The sequence below is a fragment of the Elephantulus edwardii genome, unplaced genomic scaffold (genome assembly GCF_000299155.1).
Source record: "Elephantulus edwardii isolate Elephantulus edwardi_28Jun2011 unplaced genomic scaffold, EleEdw1.0 scaffold00012, whole genome shotgun sequence".
Taxonomy (NCBI): Eukaryota; Metazoa; Chordata; class Mammalia; order Macroscelidea; family Macroscelididae; genus Elephantulus; species Elephantulus edwardii.
In genome coordinates, this window is record NW_006399762.1 from 16215607 (window position 1) to 16225168 (window position 9562).

Here is a 9562-nt window from a genome sequence, read left to right on the forward strand (position 1 = left end):
ACTCAACTAAACACTGTCCACCATAGGTAGCCATTGTGACATTTGATGCCACTCCTGCTTCTAAACCTGTCTTAAACTGGGAACTCCAAACACCGTCCACCATGGTAACCATTATGTCACACGGTTCAGCATCATAGCAACACCAGGTTACCTCAGCACAGCATATTGACAAAAGAGTACTATACCACTTCGAAGAATGTTCCTCCAAAATATAATAACAACAAACTTTAAACACGAATGCCTTCTCTAGGTCTTGTTGACTCTAAACAAGAGGCTTAGAAAACCCAAACCAAAACAGAAAAACAACCAATATAATATGCTGTAGTTGTTATGTGCCAGTGAGTCACCTGTGATGTATAGCAACCCTACGTACAACAGTTCTGAACCCTCCCCTGTCCTGGGCCAGTCTCACTAATTCCAACACACCAACTCCCACTTCCCCAGATACTGTATTAATCCATCTCATCTGGGGTCTTCCTCTCCTGCACTTTGCCTCCACCCTTCTGAACATTATGTCCTTCTTCAAGGACAGGCCTCTCCTGGGCATGTGCTCAAAGAATGTGAGACGGAGCTTCAAAATACTATACTCCAAGGAGAGACTTGGTTTCGCCCTCTCCAAGACAGACTGATTTGTTTTCTTGGCAGTCCATGGTACGTTCAGGACTCTTCTCTCCAGCACCACAACTCAAAGACATCTATTCTTCTGTCATCCTTAGTCATTGTTCTCTGAAGCATAACAAGTAATTGAAAAGACAATAGCCAGGGTTAGAACACCTTGTTCCTAGACTGATATCATTGCTTTTCAGCACTTTGGAGAGGTCTCTGATAGCAAATGTTCCCGGTGCAATTTGTCTATGGATCTGAGTAAGCTCTAATTGTTAACAACATCATTCTCTTCTCCACCTATTATGGTGCTGCCAATTGGCCCAGTGGTGAGAATCTTTGTTCTCTTAATGTTATGCTTCAATCCATATTGAAGACTACAGTTCTTGACCTTTTGTAGCAAGTGCTTCAGGTTTTCTTCCGTTTCAGCAAGCAAGGTTGTTTCATCTGCATATCATAGGTTGTAATCTTCCTCCAATCTTAATGCCACACTCCTCCTCATAAAGCCCTGATTCTCGAATTATTTGTTATTCATAAAGATTGAAAAGATATGGGGACAGGATACATGCCTGACACATTCCTTTCCTAATTTTGAACTATGCAATATTTCCTTGCTCTGTGTTCTGGGATTCCCATTTCCCTCAAGGTTAGCCACACTTTATTGTGATCCACACAGTAAAATGCCTTTGCATAGTCAATAAAACACAGAAAGGCATTCATCTAGTACTCTCTGCTTTCTGTCAAGATCCATCTGATATTGGCAATAATATCCCTAGTGTAATGACCTCTTCTAAACCCAGCTTATAGTTCTGGTAGTTTGCTGTCAATGTACTGTTCCAGTAATTTCTGGATGATTTTCAGCAGGATTTTGCTAATGTGAGATATTAGTGATATTGTTTAAAAATTTCCACACTCTGTTCACCACTTTTTGGAATGAGAACAAATATGGATCTCTTCCAGTCAGTTGGCCAAGTAGTTGTACTCCAGATTTCTTGGCAGAACTTGGTGAGCACTTTTAGAGCAGCATCTGTTTGCTGAAACACATCAATTGGTATTCCATCAATTCCTGGGCTTTATTTTTTACCAAGTCCTTCAGAGCAGCCTAAACTTCCTCCTTCATCACCATTGCCTTTTGCTCATATATTGTTTCTTGAAATTCTTCTGTGTCATCCAGTTCTTTTATACTTTAATAAATTAAAATGTCTAGAGGAAATGGAAAAATTCTGGAAACGCATGCCCTATACAGATTGACAAGGACAGACATAGAACACTTGAACAAACTCATCAGAAAAGAACCCAAAATGGTCATAAAAAGACTTCCCCATACCACTGAATTCTACCAAACATTCATACAGGATCTATCATCAATTCTACTTAATTCAAGAAAAGGAAAAAGAATTAACATTTCCAGAGTATTCTATGATGAAAGCATAACGCTAATACCAAAACAAGACAAAGATATTACCAAGAAAGAAGTGTAGACCAATATCTCTCATGAATATAGATGCTAAAATCCTTAGAAAGATCCTAGCCAACAGAATAGAAAACCTCATAAAAAATATAATCTACCCTGACCAAACGGGATTCATAACAAGTATGCAAAGATGGTTCAAAACAAGAAAAACAATCAAATTAATTCACCATATGTTGTTGTTGTTGTTGATTGCTTTTGAGTCAAGCATGACTCATAGCAACCTTCTGAACAAAAGGTCTGTAGCACCTTTACAACTATCAACATTTATCAAAGTCCTTAAAGTTTCAGGTGGCATGTTGTTTAGTAAATGGATGCCTCTCCTGTTTCCAAACCTGTAAATAACAAGAAATATATGATCTTAGGAACTGATGCAAAAAAGGCATTTGACAAAATCCAACATCTCTTCTTGATAAAGACACTCAGCAAATTGGCAGCATTAGGATGGATGGTGAAGAGATTGAGATTGTTCCCAGCTTTAGTTTGCTTGACTCCACAGTCAACACTCTTGGCATCAGTAGCTAGGAAATTAAAAGACATATTGCTATGAGTCGCAAATGACTCGATGGCACATAACAACAACAACAACATTGTGATGGGGAAAGTCTGCTATGTGGGACTTCTCCAAAGTACTGAAGAGAAATAGTCGTACTCTGGAGACTAAGGTGTACCTAATACAGTGCATGGTCTTTGCAATTACTTGCTATGCATCAGCGTGCTGAACAATGACTAGGGAGGATAGAAGGAGGATTGATGTCTTTGAGCTGTGGTGCTGGACTAGAGTATTGAATATACCATGAACTACTAAGTAAACAAACAGACTCATCCTGGAGAGGGTTAAACTAAGCAGCTCCTTGGAGGCAAGGATTCTGAGGCTTTGTGTAACATATTTTGGACATGTTGCAAGGAGGAACTGATCCTTGGAGGGGACCCCCTGTGAGGAGAATTGATTCAGTAACTGGGTAATCAGAATGAGTGTGTCAAAGAGAGTGAGATTGGCACAGGATAGAGCAGGGTTTAAGGCTGTTGTACATAGGGTTGCTATGAGTCTCAAGTAACTCAATGGCACATAACAACAACAACATGTATGCAGAACCAAGAACCAACATCATTGTCAATGGATAAAGATTAAAAGCATTTTCTTTGCAAACAGGGACCAGACTAGGATGCCCACTCTCACCATTTATATTCAGAATTTTATTGGAAGTGCTTGTTATGGTAGTATAAAAAGACAAGGAAGTAAAAGGCATCCATATTGACAAGGAAATGGTGAAATTATTGCTATGTGCAGATGATATTATAGTGTACATGGAAAAACTAAAAAACGCAACAAAAACAACTATTAGAGCTAATAGGTCAATTTAGTAGAGTGGCAGAGTATAAGATCAATATCCAAAAATCAGTGAGATTCTTCTGCAATAACAAAGAGAAAACAGAGAAAGAATCCAAGAAAGCCATGCTATTTACAACAGCCAACCACAGTTGAGATACTTGGGAGTGAACTTAACTCGAGATACAAAGGCTTACACAAAGAAAACTAAAGAACATTCCGCAAGACACAATTAAAGACCTAAAAAAAATGGAAAAATGTGCCCTTTCCATGGATAGGAAGACTTAATATTGTGAAAATGACAATACTACCAATAGCAATATACATGTTCAGTGGAATCCCAGTTCAGATATTAAATTCATTTTTAAAAGGACATTGAAAGAGAAATTGTCAAGTTTATTTGGAAAGATAAGAGATCTCAAATAAGCAAAACACTCCTGAGAAATAAAAGTGAAGTCAAAGCCATATCACTCCTTGATCACAAAACAAAACATGGTAGTAACCAAAACCACACGGTACTGGTACAATGACAGGCACATACACCAATGAAACAGAATTGAGAACCCAGAAATGGACCTAGTTATCTATGGTTAATGGATATTCTACAAGAAAATAAAACCTATAAAATGAGAAAATGACAACATCTTCAGTAAATGCTATTGGCAAAACTGGACTGCTTCCTGCAGGAAAGCTGAAAGAGGATCCACATCTCACACCATTCGCAAAAATCATCAGAGAGTAAGGCCCTAAACCATAAAGTTCTTCAGAGACAAACTGGGGTCAAGCTAATAAGGCCTAATCTATGGTGTAAAGAGACTGCCAAGTACAATCAGAAACACACAATCTAGAGAGGATAAAATTAATGAATGGGACCTTCTAAAAATTAAATGTCTTTGTTAATCAAAAATGTTTTCCAACAGAGTGAAAAGAAAACCTACTGACTGGAAACCAATATTTGGCAATACCATATCAGAAAAGTCTCTTAACAAAAGTTTATAGAATACTTCTTGGCCTTCACAAGAAAAAGCCTGATAAGTCAATTACAAAGTGGACAAAAACACATGGAAAAAATTTATAGTGGAAGATATTCAACTGGCCAACAGACACATGAATCAATGCTCCAAATCACTGGCAACAAGAGAGATGCAAATCAAAACCACTGTGAGATACCATTTCACTCCAGTAGCAGTGGCAAAGTTTAACAGGACAGAAAGTAATAAATGTTGTAGAAGATGTGGTGAGATAGGAACTCTTATACATTGTTGTTGGGATAGTAAAATGGCACAGCCTCTCTGAAAGGAAGTTTAGTGTTTCCTCAAAAAGCTGAACATAGAAATTCCATATGCTCTGAATTTCGTATATTCCAGTCCTCAGAATATACCCTGATAAAATGAGAATGGAGATATAAAAGGAGACCAGTACACCGGTTTTCATCCCAAGAACATGTAAATAGCCCAGATGCTCAAACACAATCAAATGGATAGAGAAATTATGGTCCATTCACACAATGGAATAAATGGAACACTGCACAGTATGCAGGAGCAATGATTTTGTAAATCACTACCTAACTTCGGAGGAACTGGAGAACATTATGCTGTGTGAACTACCTCAGTCCTATAAGGACAAATACTATATAAAAACCCTTATTGTAGAATGAGTATGAGGATCCAAGCAGAGAGAAGGGTGGAAGCAGAAGGGTGAGGATGGGCAGGGGGTGGGTATTATTCATAGGGTCTCTCAATTTGATGGGAGAGGGTAAAGGAAATAGGAATTAACTAGTACAAAAACAATGTATTCAAACTTTGTAAATAAACCAGTATAAAATAAAAAAGAACTGAATTATGTATGTGTGTGTGTATATACAGACACACCCTCAACCCTTAGTTGCCTTTCATCCTCTCTCCAGGTTCATAGAGTTTCCAGAGGTAAGCTATTATGGAAGTGGATGCCACTCCTCATTCCAAGTTTGTTTTAATCAGGGAGCTCCACCCCACTCTCTGTCCACACTGGGTAGCCAACCATTAAGGCATTTGACATATCAGTGTCACAGTGTTCAGCTTCACAGCAACCACAAGTTACCACTGTACAGCAACTTGTACACCAGGCCTGTATGACCTAGAGGAATGTCTGAACAAAAATAATGAAAGACATACCCGAGGGCCGTGGATTAAAAGTCACCCACCTTTGGCTTGGTGGCATCACTTTCTGTCCACTGGACCAGCTGATCTCTCTCTCTGTGTTGATATTATTGTTGTTAAATTATATATATATATATTTCTTACTCTAAATCATTTGGCATAATGTTATGTAATGATGTTATCATCCACCATAATGTGATCTGATGTGATCAGCCAATCGCTTATAAGGGGATTAGAGTAGAATGCAGCATCTTACTCTCTGGTATGAACAAATTTAAGTAGAGTTTCCATGGGTTGTTTCACCTTTAATTTATGAGAAATAAAGGAGAGAATTAAGCAGAGAAGGTGGGGACTAACTATTACTAAGAATGAAGAACTAGAATAAACTTTGAAGTAGAATAATAATAACTAGAATAAACTTTGAACTCTGTTCTTGTGCTAAGAACCTCCTACCAGGTCTCTAGAAAGCAGCATGCATCTATTGTAAAACAATGAGAAAGTAATGGGAGAAAAAACTGTGAGTTGGGAGCATGAACCATTTCTACATGTTTAATACTAAACAAATATACAAGTGTTGTCTTGAAAAGTATGAAGTCTTGTCTCCAATAAACTGAAAATTCTCACATGTTGGAAGGAGACAAGAGAAAGTTGGCCCCTGGAGCTGGTGATTGGAATTCAGACTTCTGGCCTTCTACACTGTGCATGTGTGTGACAGAGAAAAATGTCTGTATTAAAGTCATCTATTTGTAATATTTCTGTTATAGCAGTACTAGATAATTAAGACAACTGTCAAAAGTAAAGCCATCTTTTTTTTTCTGTAACTAATACAACCCTACCACCATTTCACCACCTTTGAAAATTTCCAAGTACTTAACTTCATGACAGTGGTTCTAAATCCTTCATGCACACTAGGAACACATGTGGCACATTTAAAATTATCATTATGTCTTCACCCACAGGGATTTTTAGTAATACATATAGAATGGGGCTTTTGTATCTGCATTTAAAAAAAAAAATAACCCCATTTGATTCCAATAGGCAGCTAGCGTTAGAATTATTGCTCTATGTATTCTGCTACTTATCACATATATATGGCATCTGAACTCTCTTTCTCTTCCACTTTGCAAATTTCCTAAGTGCCTCTTGTCTTTAAGCCTGCTTGAATCTGTATTTTTATCTTTATAAAAAGCTGCAGGAGTTATCTCAGGCCTACTGTTTCTATAAGCAGACTGTTACTTAGTCTTTCCAAGACAAGCAATGAGAGTGTCAGGGGAGTAAATAGGGAAAAATAATAAATTAAGCTTGGTGAGTTTTCATGCGAAACTCATGAGTTTTTGGACAGTCTGATCCCAGGGAGAACTCCTGGAGATAAATTATACTTCAGAGCTGGTTTCACGTAGAGGGGAAAAAAGTAGTGTGCGGCTTTATGCTCTCAAACCAGGCATTGATGATTGTGGGGAAAGTGTTCTAAGAACTCCAAGAAATTTCTAGTTCTGCCATAAGTATAGAGTTCAAGGGTAGATAGTCTTATGAAGGTCAGAGATGTGAGTATTAGCAGCAAAGCATGGGATCAGGTCACAGAGCCAGAAATAAGATCTTTAAGTCATTTACGTGGAACACTAACTTAGTTACCTAGCAATGATAAAATAGAAATATCACAAGTGGGTGGCTTTGAAGAAATAAAATTATGTTATCATATTAGAAATCTGAAAGTTTGAATTCAGGGTACTGGCTGTTGGGGCAGGCTGCCTTTCTTTGTTGCTTTGGCATGGGTCCATGTCCTTTGAGCTTCTGTTGTTGGGTGATTTTCATGTGGTTTGACGTGTCTCTTCCCCCTCTGTGTTTTCTTCTTATTTTGTCTCGTATATTAAAAGAGATTGACTTAAAACATACCATAGACTAAGCTCTCATTAACATATCAAAGAAAACCCATTGCCAAAGAGAGTTTAGCCACAGGTTTAGGGATTAGCATTTACAACACATATTTTGAGGGATACCATCAATCCATGGCAGATCCCCACCCTATGGAGTCCACCTGAGTCGTCCCTATACACTCAAATAGAAGAAAAGTGCAACCTGGATGTGGCAGAGTTGAAATAGAAGAGTCCAAGACATTTTTAAAGGTGTTTTTTTTTTTTTTTTTTGTGTGTGTGTGTGTGTGTGTGTGTGTGTGTGTGTGTTTAAAGCAAAAATGTTGTCTGATGCAGTCCTTTGAATCTTTATTTTGTAATTGATAAAAACTGCATGATTTTACTCACTTTGGGTTCCTACTTTGGCAACTGCTAGACAGTTTGACAAGCATGCTAATTAACAGTTAAAGCAGATTTTTTAAAGAAGATATGAAAGAACAACTTGAAACTTTAAGAAATGAGAGAAAAAGAATCATAATTATGGCCAACTCTTCAGTTCCACAAGTCAAAAGGCTATTCATTACATTTGTAATCAAATCTGATGCATATGACACAACGAAACATTTACCAAGTTGCCATGCACATAGCAGAGATTTGTCAAATGTTTACTGAAATAATTACATAATATGAGTAAAAAAAATCAATACATCAAACAAGTTCCATTTATTTAGTTTGACATCTGTTATATCTATTGTAACAATATCTATTATAAGAAGAAATCTCCTACTAGGGGCCAGGATTCCTGCCAGTGTTGGAGATAGAAAAGTGAGACAGTTACTCTGCCCACTGGGAGCTTACAGGGAATAAGGTAGTATTTACTCTGCACTCTCATTTTGAAACTTCACAAGTAATCTAATCCCATAACGAACATAAATCTGCAGGTTGTTCATGTGATTGAAGTTTACTAATTTATTCTACTTGTACAGAATCAAGGGCGAGAAAAGTAAAAGTAAATTTTCAAATAGTTTAAATCCTTTGTGCTACAGAGAACCATAGTAAATGAAACACAATGCCTTTGCCAAAAATGAAAAATAAGAACAAAGTAATGTACCCTAAACATTATAGCAATATTTTTAGGGATAATATCTTCAATCACATTAAGGTTGACTTGCCTAGAAAATAATATCTTGAAAAATACCACTGTAATAGAAATTCATGGTGCAACTTCAACTCCCAGCCATAGAAAATAAATCTAGGCATTTTCACCAAGTCTTCTAACCACAGTTTCTGTGGCTTTCCTTTTTAAAACTTTAAAAGAACTTCAAAGTTACTTTTTGTTATTGTCATCAAATTTCAGGAATGAATGACTGCTTTAAAGACATGGAACAGGACTACAAAGAACATGGTCAAAATTAAAATTCTTTTATTTCTTTTTCTTTCCATTACTTACTATTGAACATTCTTTTTTATTATTTTATTTTACTGATATTTTAATGAAAGTTTACATAAAACTTGAATTTCCATTCTTTCATTGTTGCACATTTTCCTCCATGTACTGCCCCCACGTCCACTTTGCTCTGCACCTTTTATTCTGGACTGTGATCATGCAAATAATACCTAATCATATATTTCTTTTAGAGAGTTTTCCCCCCTCATCTATTTAAATGCAGTGTTCATTATGTATCCACTCTTTTCTTTAAGAAGAAAAGATGCTTGTGTGTGTGTGTGTGTGTGTGTGTGTGTGTAGTTATTGTTATTAGGTTCATTAAGTCAAGTACAGCTCATAGGGATGCTGTGAACAGTTGATCTGAACCCTGCCTTTTCCTATGCCATCCTTATCATCCCTGACATTCTAGAGCCCCTTTCTGAAGTGTCTGCATTAAGGATAACTTAAATCAACTCTTTGCTCTTGAGTCAGAACCAACTGGTAGCTGACCTTATTGTGGCGTTTCTGAGAGTATAAATAGCAGAGGAGAGGCTGCCCCTCTTCCTGCTGTGGAGTAGCTGGTGGATTTGAACTGCTTGCCTTTAAATTTGCATCATAACTCCTTACCCATTAGGCCATCAGAACTTTTCATAATTGGGATAGTATCAACAATTTTAAGCACCTGGTTACTGACTTGAGTTTATTCATCTAATTGATATGAAATACTTTGAATATATTATCTTA